The 15530-nt window shown below is 42.9% G+C and overlaps 1 protein-coding gene across 5 annotated transcripts in view; it reads right to left on the reverse strand.

Moving 5' to 3' along the window:
* ATP10D (ATPase phospholipid transporting 10D (putative)) overlaps positions 1-15530 on the reverse strand; it is a 120669-nt gene that overhangs the window by 62618 nt on the left and 42521 nt on the right. The gene's annotated exons all lie outside the window — the stretch shown is intronic.

Below are 15530 nucleotides of genomic sequence, written 5' to 3' on the forward strand. Positions count from 1 at the left end.
TCACTGGCAAAGAATTCTGAGATACAGTTCTGAGTTATGTGACTAAATATTAAAAATTATTAATTCATCAGATTAAAAAGAGATGCCACCTTAGATCAATACTTTTAGGATTTCCTTACACAATATTATATCAGATATATCACCAAGGTGTGGAAAAAACCTAAATGTCCATCAACTCAGGAATGGATTAACAAACTGTGGTATATGTATGCCATGGAATACTATTCAGCCATAAAAAGATGGAGACTTTACATCAGAGGTCCTCAGACGTTTTAAACAGGGGGCCAGTTCACTGTCCCTCAGACCGTTGGAGGGCCAGACTATAGTTTAAAAAAAAATATGAACAAATTCCTATACATATTGCACATATCTTATTTTGAAGTAAAAAAACAAAACGGGAACAAATACAATCACACCACCTCATGTGGAGTTTGAGGACCCCTGCTTTACATCTTTTGTATTAACCTGGATGGAGTTGAAATACCTTCTTCTCAGTAAAGTATCAAAGAATGGAAAAGTAAATATCCAATGTATTCAATACTAATTCTCACTCACACAGGAAAAAATTCATTTCAGTTCAAGTGGGGTGGGGGAACAAGGGAGAAGGTGAGGAGAGGGGGATTTGGGGCACTCCCACTGAATGGGCACAATGTAGGGGTGTATAGCACACCTCCTGGGTGCAGGACATTACTACAAGAGGGACTCTGCCTGGCAAATTCAAATGTTGTGACTTGGTTGTTTGTACCCTCATATTCACCTGAAGTAATAAAAAAAGAAAATTCCTTCCTAAGAAGTCACTTTCTAGCCAGCTTTGTTAATAAAAGTTTCTCTTTTATATTTAAAAAAAGCATCTAAGAAATATATTTTCAGGATATAGTTTCTCAAAATACCAAATGCAGAAGGTTGACTCTAACTAAAGGAATTTTTTGCTTATCCAAAATTGATAATCTACAGAGAAGAGTGTCAATGGTTTATTTTGTCTTCAGTGAGCTTTTCCCTAGTGCCTGTGCCGACCAGTCCCTTCTTCCAAGGAAGGATGTAAGAGAGAGAAGATTAAAAACAAACAAACAAACCCTATCGGAAGGGACATATTTTGAAGAGGAGAATCATCTACACCATACCTAGGGGTGGGGATTTCATGCCATAGGAAGCGGAGATTCACTAAAGAGTCACAAGACATGGATGTGCTCCTGCTTCTGTTTTCTGACTCCTATGACAGAGGGATGGATGGCCTGGCAGGTGACAGGCTGTTTAGGGGTAGGAAGGGCCGAGAGATCAACCTAAAGTTATTGAAATAATTCAGGGGAGGGACAAAGATGGTTAGAATCAAGACAATAGCAACAGAGATGCATACGTAAAAGGAGATGAAATCAAGACATCTTCAGGTACCAGAGACGGTCAAGTTTTCTGAATGACTAAATATAAAGTGGTTGTCAAGGATGACACTATTTTTCCCATGGCGTACGGTGGAGTGATAGACGGTGCTTATTACCATGTCTCAGATTTTAGAAACAACTGGTTACATCCCAGGGGAGGTAAAATATTCAATTTGAAAAGTTTTTATTTGAAGTGGGATATTTGAGGATGTCCAGTAGTCTGAGGGTAGAGAAATAGATTTGGAAGTCCTGGGTAGCAGAGGGCAGTGGATACCAGGTAAGGATATAATATTTCTTAGGAAAAGAGACTTCAAGATGATAGGAAGCAGAAGAAGACCCAAGAAGGAGTGATGCTGGAGAAATCAGGAAAGAAGGGATTCTCAGTGAGGGAGTAATCACAATGAAAAGCCACAGGGGGTCCTGGGCAGGAAGCACAAAAATGGCAATAATATTTGTCTGTTAGGAGGTCTGCTCGCCTCAGGGAGAGGGGATAACATGAAATCGCTGATGGGGAGAGTGAAGGAGAAAGTGTCACCTCCAGTGAAGCAAGGAATGAAGTTGAAGATTTCCTGAACCTTAGCTATGAAAGAACTAAGGGGTAAAAACAGCCACTGGAAGGGAAGGTGAGTTAAGGTACAGGAAGGACAAGAGAATTGGGCACGCATGAGGATGTAGGAGACGGCAAGGTGGGACACAGGACAGATGGGAGGGCGCTGGGGACGGCAAGGTGGGACACGGGACGGACGGGAGGGCGCTGGGGACGGCAAGGTGGGAGACGGGACTGACCGTAGGGCGCTGGGGACGGCAAGGTGGGACACGGGATGGACGGGAGGGCGCTGGGGACGGCAAGGTGGGACACAGGACAGATGGGAGGGCGCTGGGGACGGCAAGGTGGGAGATGGGACTGACCGTAGGGCGCTGGGGACGGCAAGGTGGGACACGGGACAGACGGGAGGGTGCTGGGGACGGCAAGGTGGGAGACGGGACTGACCGTAGGGCGCTGGGGACGGCAAGGCAAGGTGGGACACGGGACAGATGGGAGGGCGCTGGGGACGGCAAGGTGGGAGACGGGACTGACCGTAGGGCGCTGGGGACGGCAAGGTGGGACACGGGACAGACGGGAGGGTGCTGGGGACGGCAAGGTGGGACACGGGACGGACGGGAGGGCGCTGGGGACCGCAAGGCAAGGTGGGACACGGGACGGACCAGAGGGCGCTGGCTGAGGCCACAGAGAAGCCACAGGAATGGGAATAAAAATACAGATGGAAGGATTACTTCTGTAAGAAAGGGAGTTCTATTTTCATCTAAGGTCAGAAGAAGGTCACTAAAGATGTAGATGGTCTAAGAAGGAATTCAAAGTACATCATTCATACTTAATGAGCTTTATTTTTTATCTGAAGAAAGCCCAAGGAAATTTGCTAAGAATTTGTGAAGGCTGGGAGAGAAGACAGATTTGAACGCTAGGGTTAAGAATCTTATTTAGGGTTAAGAATCTTATTTTTCTTCCAAATATAAGAAGTAGGATTCTTTTAAGGAGAAAGTTTATTCACTTTATACAAAATTCAAATGAAATCAATTTTACAATTGAAATCACTTTTTGGCTCAGTGCCAGCCACATACACTAAGGGTGGTGGGTTCAAACCTGGCCCAGTCCAGCTAATCAACTGCACTAAAAAATAGCCAGGTGTTGTGGCAGGTGCCTGTTGTCCCAGTTACTTCAGAAGCTGAGGCAAGAGAATCACTTAAGCCTAAGAGTTGGAGGTTGTAATGCCATGGCACTCTACTGAGGGTGACATAGTGAGACTGTCTCAAAAAAAAAAAAAAGAAGAAAGAAAGAAAAGAAAAGAAATCACTTCCTTTCTCCCTGTTTGGAGCACATACCAGGATCTTACAAATATAACTAATTTTCCAAATAGCCACATAGTTCAGGTCAATAAACATGTCCTGATCTTAATATGTAAGTTATTAACCATGTTAGGTGCTAAGGCTTATAAGTATTAAGATATGGTCCCCACTCTATGGAAGTCATGGTCAAAATTTGAAATAGCAATTTCATAAGAGAGGGGTATGCACAGCTACTATGTAAGCCCTGGAGGTGGAGTGAGTCTTGAAGGATGATCAGGAACGGGTCGGGTGGAGGAAGTGGGACAGCACCTTAACCAGACTGCTCATGCCCAGAGGTCTGGAGCTAAGACAGAGGTGTGAGAGAGCACGTGTGTGAAAGCAACAAGCTCAGGGGCAGCGCACACCACCACAGTGAACTAGCTTGGAACATATTTTACAATGCTGACAAATGCAAATGAGTTTACACTTCCTTCCCTGATACATAATTAAAACTACTAAGAGGACTTTCTTCCTCTCCCAGAGCCTCAATGTACAGTTAGAATTTTGTGAATCTGCTTGCTTGTGCTTGTGTCAGACTCTTGCTGGTCAGGATACTCTTCTGCCCCTCTTCATGAAAATGTCTAGGTCCATTTTGCTTCTCTGTGAGTTCAATATGAAATGGTTCCACTACACTGGGAATAGTTGGGAAAAATATACACTGAGTTACTGACTGTGATTCCACTGGGGGGAGAGTTGGTTAGGGGTTGGAGGAAGGGTAATTATGGGATAGGGAGAATGTGGACTTCTAATATTATAAAATATAAGGAGAGGGTGGTGCCTGTGCCACAAAGAAGTAGGGTGCTGGCCCCATATGTGGGAGGTGGCAGGTTCAAGCCCAGCCCTGGCCAAACTGCAAAAAAAAAAAAAAAAAAGTATATATATATAGAGAGAGAGAGAGTAAGATTATGAATGAATTGTTCTTTTTCTTCAGTATGTTTTTAACAAAACACCATAAATTATTTATAAGTAAGTAATGAATTATCACTGGAAACAATAACATAAAATTTATTAGATGTTTTATATACATCAACTCATTTAGTTTTTGTTTCAATGTCATGAACTATAATCAAAGCACAATGGTCCCCATTTTACAATTAGAAAAAATTAGCCTTCTCAGGCCTTTTCTTTAGTAATTTGTTCAATGACACTCCTCCTATGTGGTCCTGGCTTTTGAAATACAGCAGGAAGCTTCAGAACTCACTCTCTCAAGTAATAGAGTTTACTACCAACGAGGCTCCTTCTGATGAGCACCAAATAAAAAGTGGCTTAATTGTGCATTAAAAAGTTAAGTTTAAACAGAAACTAAACGTGTTGCTCTCACCGGTTTCCAGGGACAGCAGCGGAAGCCGCCCAACTTCTCTGGTCTGAGTGACTGGAGCTGCCCAGCGCCCTGGGGGAGCCAGGAGGCCACGGCTGCTCGTCCCTGAGCCTGGGCGCAGTGGCGGTGGCATCTCCACTCAGCCCGGAGGCAGCCCAGGCGGCCAGGGCCAGACCATGTCCCCGCCACCTCGGCAACTCCCCCCTCACCTACCACGGAAAGCTCACAGCACCTACCCTTCAATCTCATGAGAGTTTGTCGCTGAGCTGGTTCATCATATTTTAGACGTATTGTCCCACTTCCCAGCCTGCCCAGACCTCTGTAAGAGTTGCCACAACCGCAACTGGCTCCCGTCTGGACCTCAGTAAGAGCAGCACCCCCACCGCAATGGGCTTCTTCCCAGACTTCTGCAAGAGCTTCACCCCAACCCCCAACCCCCAACCCGCGACCCCACCCACGAGAACTGTGGGAGCACACGCAACCCCGTGTCCTCCCTCCTGTACCCTCCCTGACTCTACACTGGCTGCTCGTCTGGCCAGGGATTCCGGTAGCCGCGTGGCCTCTGTGGTGCCCTTCTCCTGGCCAGAAACTGCTGGAGCCTTGGGCTCTCTGTACCAAAGTCACTGGGCGCCAGGCACTCCCAGAACCGTGTGCACCACCCCCGGCCCTGTTGCTGGATCCAGGTGTGTCACACGCTGGAGCTGCTTCCACAACCAGAACTCCCTGGGTGGGGCAGCCCCAGAGGAACTACACAGGGTCACTTCCTACAAAGATCCAGCAACAATAGAGTAATCCCGCTGGGGTCTAATCTTGGAGAGACACCTCCCCAACTCTGAGGACAGCCAGAGGCAATAGTGAAAAACTATCATGAGGCGAAATCAACAGAAAAACTCTGGCAATATGAACAATCAGAGTAGATCAACTCCCCCAAGGATCAATGGGGCACACACAGCACAAGATCCGATGCATGAACAAATAGCTGAGATGTCAGAAATCGAATTCAGAATCTGCATAGCAAATAAGATCAAATTAGAATTCCAAGCAGTAACCCAAAAGATATCTCAAGAATGCAACGAATTCAAAGACCACATGACCAAAGATTTTGACACATTGAGGCAAGAAGTTGCAGCCCTCAAAGATCTGAGAAACACAGTAGAATCCCTCAGTAACAGAATGGACCAAGCAGAAGAAAGGCTTTCTGACATTAAAGACAAAGCTTTTGAACACTCCCAAACTCTCAAAGAGGAAGAGAAATGGATGGCAAAAATAGATCACTCTCTCAGAGAACTCTGGGATAATTTGAAAAAAAACCAATATTCGTCTTACAGGGATCCCCGAAAGCAATGAAGTGGCTTCACAAGGCACAGAGTCTTTTCTCCATAAGATTATGAAGGAGAACTTTCCAGACATGCCAAGAGATTCTGAATTTCAGATAGCGGTTTCAGAACTCCAGCAGGACTTAACACAAATAACACCTCCCCCAGACACATCATAATCAATTTCACTAAAGTTAACATGGAGAAAATTCTGAAAGCAGCCAGATGAAAGAAAACCATCACCTACAAGGGCAAGAATATTAGAATAACTGCAGGTCTCTCTGCTGAAGCCTTTCAAGCTAGAAGAGGATGGTAATCGACTTTTAATCTCCTAAAACAAAATAACTTTCAACCCAGGATCCTGTACCCAGCTAAACTGAGTTTCATTTATGACGGAGAAATTAAATACTTTAACAACATTCACATGTTGAAGAAATTTGCCATAACTAAACCAGCTCTCCAGAATATTCTCGGACTTATCTTTAATAATGACCAGCGTAACCCTCCACCATGAAAGTAAACCCACCCAGAAAATTTTGATCAAATTCAAACTTCCACAGTTGCAAAAGGATTAAAAATGTCCACCAGACTCTCGAAAGGCTTATCAATATTCTCAATCAATGTGATTGATTTAAATGGTTTAAATTGTCCTCTAAAGAGGCACAGGTTGGCTGACTGGATACAAAAACTCAAACTTCTGCATACATGAATTTCATCTTACATTAAAAGACAAATATAGACTCAAGGTGAAGGGATGGTCATCTATAATCCAGGCAAATGGAAAGCAGAAAAAAGCAGTCGTTGCAATCCTATTCGCAGACGCAATAGTCTTTAAACCAACCAAAATAAGGAAGGATAAGGATGGACACTTCATATTTGTTTTTTATTTTTTATTTTTATTAAATCATAGCTGTGTATATCAATATGACCATGGGACACCATACACTTGGTTCATAGAATATTTGACACATTTTCATCTCATTAGTCGACATAGCCCTCCTGGCATTTTCTTAGTTACTTTGCCAAGACATTTACATTCCACATTTGCCAAGCCTCACACGTACCCTTGTAAGATGCACCACAGGTGTGATCCTTTCAATCCCCCTCCCTCGACCCACCTCCTCCCTCCCTCCCCACGCTTTCCCCCTTCCCCCTGTTCTTAGGTTGTAACTTGGTTATAGCTTTCATGTGAAGGTCCTAAGTTAGTTTCATAGTAGGGGTGAATACATTGGATATTTTTTCTTCCATTCTTGAGACACTTTACTAAGAAGAATATGTTCCAGCCCCATCCATGTAAACATGAAAGAGGTAAAGTCTCCATCTTTCTTCAAGGCTGCGTAGTATTCCATTGTGTACATATACCACAATTTGTTAATCCATTCGAGGATCGATGGGCACTTGGGTTTTTTCCATGACTTAGCAATTATGAATAGGGCTGCAATAAAGATTCTGGTACAAATATCTTTGTTATGATGTGGTTTTTGGTCTTCTGGGTATATGCCCAGCAGAGGTATTACAGAATTGAATGGCAGATCTATTTTTAGATCTCTAAGTGTTCTCCGTATCTCTTTCCAAAAGGGATGTATTAGTTTGCATTCCCACCAGCAGTGCAAAAGTGTTCCCTTTTCTCCACATCCACGCCAACATCTCTGGTCTTGAGATTTTGTGATATAAGCTAGTCTCACAGGAGTTAGATGATATCTCAAAGTAGTTTTGATTTGCATTTCTCTGATGATTAAAGATGAGCATTTTTCATATGTCTGAAGGCCGTTCGCCTGTCTTCTTCGGAGAAGTTTCTTTTCAAGTTTCTTGCCCAGCCTGTGATGCCATCCCTTGTTCTTTTCTTGCTAATGCGTTTCAGTTCTCTGTGGATTCTGCTTATTAAACCTTTGTCAGAAACATAACCAGCAAATATCTTCTCCCATTCTGTGGGCTGTTTGCTTGCTTTACTTACTGTGTTCTTGGCTGTGTAGAAGCTTTTTAGTTTGATCAAGTACCAAAAGTGTATTTTTGAAGCTGCTTCAATCGCCCGGGGGGTCCTTCTCATAAAAAACTCACCCAACCCAATATCTTCAAGGGTTTTCCCTGCACTCTCTTTTAGTATTTTTATAGTTTCATGTCTTAAGTTTAGGTCTTTAATCCAGTAAGAGTCTATCTTGGTTAGTGGTGAAAGGTGTGGATCCAGTTTCAGTCTTCTATAGGATGCCAGCCAGTTCACCCAGCACCATTTGTTAAATAGGGAATCTTTTCCCCACTGAATGTTTTTAATTGGCTTGTCAAAGATTAAATAACGGTAAGTAGCTGGGTTCATCTCTTGGTTCTCTATTCTGTTCCAAACATCTACTTCTCTGTTTTTGTGCCAATACCATGCTGTTTTGATCACTATCGATTTGTAGTATACTCTGAGGTCTGGTAGTGTAATTCCTCCTGCTTTGTTTTTATTTTTGAGTAATGTCTTGGCTATTCGAGGTTTTTTCTGATTCCATATAAAACGAAGTATTGTTTTTTCAAGATCTTTAAAGTATGACAGTGGAACTTTAATAGGAATTGCATTGAAGTTATATATTGCTTTGGGTAGTATGGACATTTTAACAATGTTGATTCTTCCCAGCCATGAGCATGGTATGTTGTTCCATTTATTAACATTCTCGGCTATCTCTTTTCTTAGAGTTTCATAGTTCTCTTTATATAGATCTTTCACATCCTTTGTTAGATAAACTCCCAAATATTTCATCTTCTTTGGCATTACTGTGAATGGGATAGAGTCCTTAATTGTTTTTTCAGCTTGACTATTGTTGGTATATATAAAGGCTACCGATTTATGAATGTTTATTTTGTAACCTGAGACATTGCTGTATTCCTTGATCATTTCTAAGAGTTTTGTAGTAGAGTCCCTAGTGTTTTCCAGATATACAATCATATCATCTGTGAAGAGTGAAAGTTTGATCTCTTCTGACCCTATGTGGATGCCCTTGATCGCCTTTTCTTCCCTAATCGCGGTGGCTAAAACTTCCATTACAATGTTAAAAAGCAATGGGGACAAGCCTTGTCTGGTTCCTGATCTAAGTGGAAATGATTCCAATTTAACTCCGTTCAATATGATATTGGCTATCGGTTTGCTGTAGATGGCCTCTATCAGTTTAAGAAATGTCCCTTCTATACCGATTTTCTTAAGTGTTCTGATCATGAAGGGATGTTGGATGTTATCAAAAGTTTTTTCTGCATCGATTGAGAGAATCATATGATCTTTGTTTTTTACTTTGTTTATGTGCTGAATTACATTTATAGATTTACGTATATTGAACCAGCCTTGAGACCCTGGGGTAAAACCAACTTGATCATGATGTATGATTTGTTTGATATGTTGCTGGATTCTGTTTGTTAGGATCTTGTTGAATATTTTTGCGTCTATATTCATTAGTGACATTGGTCTATAATTTTCTTTTCTTGTTGGGTCTTTTCCTGGTTTGCGGATCAGGATGATGTTTGCTTCATAGAACGTGTTGGGGAGTCTTCCTTCTTTTTCTACATTTGGAACAGTTTGAGTAATATAGGTACTAATTCCTCTTTAAAGGTTTGGTAGAATTGTGATGTGAAACCATCTGGTCCCAGACTTTTCTTTTTGGGGAGGTTTTGTATGGTTGATGTTATTTCCGAACTTGAAATGGGCCTGTTCAACATTTCCACTTGATTCTGGTTAAGTCTTGGAAGGTGATGAGCTTCCAAGTATCGGTCCATTTCCTTCAGATTTTCATATTTCTGAGAGTAAATTTTCTTGTAATATTCATTAAGGATATTTTGGATTTCTGAGGAGTCTGTTATTTTGTCTTTGTCATTTCTGATTGATGAGATTGGAGATTTTACTCTTTTTGTCCTGATTAGCTTGGCCAACGACTTATCTATTTTGTTGACCTTTTCAAAAAACCAGCTTTTTAATTTATTGATCTGTTGTATTGTTCTTTTGTTTTCAATTTCATTTAGTTCTGCTCTGATTTTGGTTGTTTCTTTTCTTCTACTGGGTTTGGGGTTGGAGTGTTCTTCCTTTTCCAGTTGCTTGAGATGTCCCATTAACTTGTTAACTTCCTCTCTTTACATTCTCCTGAGGAAGGCTTGCAGCGCTATAAATTTCCCTCTTAGAACTGCCTTTGCAGTGTCCCAGAGGTTCTGATAGTTCGTGTCTTCACTGTCGTTTTGTTCCAAAAATTTGGCAATTTCCTTCTTGAGCTAATCTCTGACCTAGCTATCGTTCAGCATGAGGTTATTTAACTTCCATGTTTTTGTATGAGTATGTAGATTCCTGTTGTTACTCAGCTCAAGTTTTATTCCATGATGGTCCGAGAAGATGCATGGAATAACTTCTATTCCTTTAAATTTACTGAGGTTAGATTTGTGCCTAAAATGTGATCGATTCTGGAGTAAGTTCTGTGGGCTGATGAGAAGTATGTGTATTCAGTTTTGTTGGGATGAAATGTTCTGTAGATGTGTGCTAGATCTAAATGCTGGATGGTTAGATTTAAATCTAAAATTTCTTTACTCAGCTTTTTGTTGGAGGATCGATCCCTCACTGCAAAAGGAGTGTTAAAATCTCCGACTATAATGGAGCTGGAGGAAATCAAGTTACTCATGTCTGTTAGAGTTTCTCTTATGAATTGAGGTGCATTCTGATTGGGTGCACAGATATTAATAATTGAAATCTCATCATATTATTACCCTTAACAAATATGAAGTGACCATTCTTGTCCTTCCTTACTTTTGTTGGTTTAAAGCCTATTGTGTCTGCAAATAAAATTGGAACACCTGCCTTTTTCTGGTTACCATTTGCCTGAAATATGGATGCCCATCCTTTCACCCTGAGTCTGTATTTGTCTTTTAAGTTAAGATGTGACTCTTGTAAGCAACACATATCTGGTCTGAGTTTTTGTATCCAGTCAGCTAACCTATGTCTCTTTAGAGGACAGTTTAAGACATTCACATTAATGGAGATTATTGATAAGTTTGGTGAAATTTTGGGTATCGAGTTTTTCAAAAGTCCAGTGGTCAATTTTAATCTTTTTGCCATTGTAGAAGTTGAAGTTTGATCAGAAGTTTCTGAGTGAGTTTACGTTTGTAGTAGAGGATTGGGTTGGTCATTATGGAGGATAGGTCTGAGAATATCCTGAAGAGCTGGTTTGGTTGTGGCAAATTTCTTCAACATATGAATGTTGTTAAAGTATTTAATTTCTCCATCATAGATGAAACTCAGTTTAGCTGGGTACAAGTTCCGGGGTTGAAAGTTATTTTGCTTTAGGAGACTAAAAGTCGATGACCACCCTCTTCTGGCTTGAAAAGTTTCAGCAGAGAGATCTGCAGTCATTCTAACCTTCTTACCTTTGTAGGTAATAGCTTTCTTTCACCTGATAACCTTGAGAATTTTCTCCTTCATGTTTACTTTAGTGAAGCTAATTAGCATATGTCTGGGGGATGACTTATTGGGGTTGAATCGTGCTGGGGTTCTGAAACTGTCAGCTATCTGAATTTCAGAATCTCTAGACATGTCTGGAAAATTCTCTTTCATAATTTCATGCAGAAGGGCCTCTGTGCCCATCGATGCAACTTCATTGTTTTCCAGAACTCATATTATTCGTATATTTGCCTTCTTCGAATTATCCCAGAGCTATCTAAGAGACTGATCCGTTTTTGCTCTCCATTTCTCTTCCTCTTTGAGAGTTTGGGGGCATTTTAAGGCTTTATCTTTGATGTCAGAAATCCTTTCTTCTGCTTGGTCCATTCTGTTGCTGAGGGATTCTACTGTATTTTTCATATGTTTAAGGGCTGCAAATTTTTGCTTCAGTGTGTCTAAGTCTTTGGTGCTTTTGTCTTTAAAATCATTAAATTCTTGAGACAACTTTTGAATTTCTCCTCGGATTCCTAATTCCATTTTATCAATCTTGTATGCAATCCAAATTCTGAATTCGATTTCTGACATATCTGCCAGTTGTTTATGAATGGGATCTTCAATTACATCCGCCATTTCTTTCCTTGGGGGGGGGGTTGATCTATTCTGGTTATTCATGTTACCAGAGATTTTCCACTGATTCCACCCCATGGTTGTTTTACTCCCTTTGATTTTTCCCCTAGGGTTTTGTTGAGGGCCCATTCAGTGTTGTAGCCTGAGAGACTGGGACCCTGTCTGGTGTGCTGGGGCTGAGTGGTTCTGACTTATTGTCAGGTGGCTTCTGTTTGACCCCAGTGAAGCACTTACTCTGGTTTGAAGTCTCAGTTCTCTGAGTCGGCCCTACCCTGGATGTTTCTGGGGTCTGTGAGTCACCTCATGCAAATCCTATACTCAGGGGTGGCCTCCTCTGGTTGCCCAGGGAGGCAGGGTGTATGGCTGCAGCCGCCTCAGGGAACTGCCGCTCTGATGTGGGTCTCCCCCAGCCTCACTCCTGTGTCCCAGAGTCAGGACTGACCAGCTGCAGTTTGGGCACTGTCCACGCCCCGACAAATCCCTCAAGGATCTGGACTCCCGGGGGACAGGCTCCAGATCCCAGAGTGAGGGTGGGGTGGGGCGCTAGGAGCTCAGTGCCGCCGGCAGCAAGCTCACTCAATTCCTCCCAATTTTGGCTCCATCGCACTGCCGCATCCCAAGCCTCCAGGCTTCAGAGTGGGGGGGGGTGGGGGGAGCGGCTGGAGCCCAGAACCACCGGGCAGCGAACATACTCAGCTCCACCCAGTTCCTTGCCCAGCCACACGGCATGCGCTCAGGTCTCCAGACCACAGAGCGAGGGTGGGGGGGATTGCCGGTAGCTCAGAGCCAGCAGGGGCTCCGAGCCGCAGGGAGCCTGGTCGACAGCGAGCAAATTCAGTTCCTCCCAGTCTCTCGCCCGGTTGTACCACCGCAGCTCAAGCCTTCAGGCTTCAGAGTGGGGGCGGGGTGGAGGGAGCGGCTAGAGCCCAGAACCGCCATGCAGCGAACAGACTCGGCTCCTCCCAGTTCCCTGCCCGGCCACACAGCAGGTGCTCAGGTCTCCAGAGCACAGAGTGAGGGCAGGGGGAGCACCTGGAGCCCAGAGCCAGCAGGGGCTCCGAGCCGTAGGGGGCCTGGTCGAACGTGAGCAAATTCAGTTCCTCCCAGTCTCTCGCCCGGTTGTACAGTCGCAGCACAAACCTTCAGGCTTCAGAGTGGGGGCGGGGTGGGGGGAGCGGCTGGAGCCCAGAACCACCGGGCAGCAAAAAACAGACTCAGCTCCACCCAGCTCCCTGCCCAGTCACATGGCAGGCGCTCAGGTCTCCGAACCACAGATAGAGGGCGGGGGGAGCACCAGGAGCTCAGAGCATCAGGGAGCTCAGAGCAGCTGGTAGCGAGGCCACACAGTTCGACTCAGTTATATGCCAGGTTGTGTTGTTGCCCAAGGAGGGCTGCTGCACCTCGCCTCAGGGAAGCGCCACCCTGGTGAGGGTCTACCTCCGCTGACTGTCCTCACCTCTCTCCCGTGCCCCAGAATCAGCACTGACCAGCTGCAGCTCGGGGACTGTCCTCTCCCCTTTAGGAGTCACTCAAGAATCCGAAATCCTGGGGGACAGGCTTTTAGACCTCAGAGAGAGTGGAGGGAAGTGCTGGGAGCTCAGAGTTGCCGGCAAAGGATATTTACAGATTTATACAGTTTTATGCCTGGCAGGAGAATGCCTTTGGCATCCTAGTAAGGGAGGTAGGTCCAGTTTGTAGTAGGTCTCTCCCGTGAAGTGTAGTGGGAGGGCCTTTGATTTCTGCCCTTTTGTTTGTGGGGCCCTTAAGCCAATCAGGTGGGGAAGGGGGGACTCCCGTCCGCTTGGTGATGGGTTTTGTAACTTTTGTTTGCTTCCTTGTGGTCGCAGCTCTCCTCAGTAGGGTTGATGTGTGTTCTTCTACTTTCTCGCTTGGTGTTGCTCCAATCCATCACGTTGCTTGCTAAATTTTCGTCCCCTAACTCTCCTTCAGGATGGGAGCCTCTGTGGAAAGCTGGCTTCAGTCCGCCATCTTCCCATCATCCCCCCCACTTCATATTTGTTAAAGGTAAGACTATATATGATGAGATTTCAATTACTAATATATATGCACCCAAACAGAATGAACCTCAATGGATAATAAGAGAAACTCTACCAGACATGAGCAACTTGATTTCCTCCAATTCCATAGTAGTTGGAGATTTTAACACCCCTTAGCAGTGCTGGATAGATCCTCCAAAAAGAAGCTAAGCAAAGAAATCTTAGATTTAAACTTAACCATTCAACATCCGGACATAACAGACATCTACAGAACATTTCATCCCAACAAAACTGAATACACATTCTTCTCATCAGCCCACAGAACATACTCCAAAATTGACCACATCCTAGGCCACAAATCTAACCTCAGCAAATTTAAAAAAATAGGAATCATTCCTTGCATCTTCTCAGACCATCATGAAATAAAAGTTGAACTCAATAACAACAGGAATCTGCATACCCGTACAAAAACATGGAAGCTAAACAACCTTATGCTGATGGGTTAACAGACGAGATCAAGAAGGAAATCACCAAATTTTTGGAAGAAAACAACAATGAAGACATGAATTATCAGAACTTCTGGGATCCTGCAAAGGCAGTCCTAAGAGGGAAATTTATAGCACTGCAAGCCTTTCTCAAGAAAATGGAAAGAGAGGAAGTTAATAACTTAATGGGACATCTCAAGCAACTGGAGAAGGAAGAACATTCCAACCCCAAACCCAGCAGAAGAAAAGAAATAACCAAAATCAGAGCAGAATTAAATGAAATTCAAAACAAAAGAATTATACAACAGATGAATAAATCCAAAAGTTGGTTTTTTGAAAAGACCAATAAAATAGATAAACCTTTGGCCAACCTAACCAGGAAAAAAAAGCAAAATCCCTAATTTCATTAATCAGAAATGGTAACAATGAAATAACAACAGATCCCTCAGAAATTCAAAAAATCCTTAACAAATACTACAAGAAACTCTACTCTCAGAAATATGAAAATCTGAAAGAAATTGACCAATACCTGGAAGTACACCACCTACCAAGACTTAGCCAGAACAAAGTGGAAATGTTGAACAGGCATATATCGAATTCTGAAATAGCATCAACTATACAAAATCTTTCCAAAAAGAAAAGCCCAGGACCAGATGGCTTTACATCAGAATTCTACCAAACATTTAAAGAAGAACTAGTACCTATATTACTAACCTCTTCCAAAATATAGAAAAAAAAGGAACATTACCCAACATATTCTATGAACCAAACATCACCTTGATCCCCAAACCAGGGAAAGACCCAACAAGAAAAGAAAATTATAGACCAATATCACTAATGAATATTGATGCTAAAATACTTAATGAGATCCTAACAAATAGAATCCAACAACACATCAAAAAAATTATACACCATGACCAAGTGGGATTTATCCCAGGGTCTCAAGGCTGGTTCAATATACGTAAATCTATAAATGTAATTCAGCACATAAACAAACTTAAAAACTAAGACCATATGATTCTTTCAATTGATGCAAAAAAAGCTTTTGATAATATCCAGCATCCGTTCATGATCAAAACACTTAAGAAAATTGGTATAGAAGGGACATTTCTTTAACTGATAGAGGCCATCTATAGCATACCCACAG

Source organism: Nycticebus coucang, chromosome 23 (assembly GCF_027406575.1).
Source record: "Nycticebus coucang isolate mNycCou1 chromosome 23, mNycCou1.pri, whole genome shotgun sequence".
Taxonomy (NCBI): Eukaryota; Metazoa; Chordata; class Mammalia; order Primates; family Lorisidae; genus Nycticebus; species Nycticebus coucang.